Here is a 328-nt window from a genome sequence, read left to right as displayed (position 1 = left end):
CAAGTATTTTAACTCACCGGAGTTCGAGGTTCAAACAACACAGGTCTTCAACAATCCGTAGAAAAATAGATATAAGGAAAGGTAAAATGATTCAATATGAGAGATAGATTTAGAAAAAGTTAGATTAGAGTTAGATAAAGAGTATTATTTTTCTTAAGAGGATTATCAGTAACGTCTAATCAATTTCATTCAAGTGGAGTCTCGAGAGTGAAAAAAACCCCGTCACCTAGGAGATGACTATACCACAATAATAGTATTTTAGAATACCTGCACTTTCAAGCAGACCAAAAAAGAAATACATATAATCATGTAAACTCAGCTTCTTGCT

Source organism: Alosa alosa, chromosome 16 (genome assembly GCF_017589495.1).
Source record: "Alosa alosa isolate M-15738 ecotype Scorff River chromosome 16, AALO_Geno_1.1, whole genome shotgun sequence".
Lineage (NCBI taxonomy): Eukaryota > Metazoa > Chordata > Actinopteri > Clupeiformes > Clupeidae > Alosa > Alosa alosa.
Note: the sequence above shows the minus strand (reverse complement) of the source record.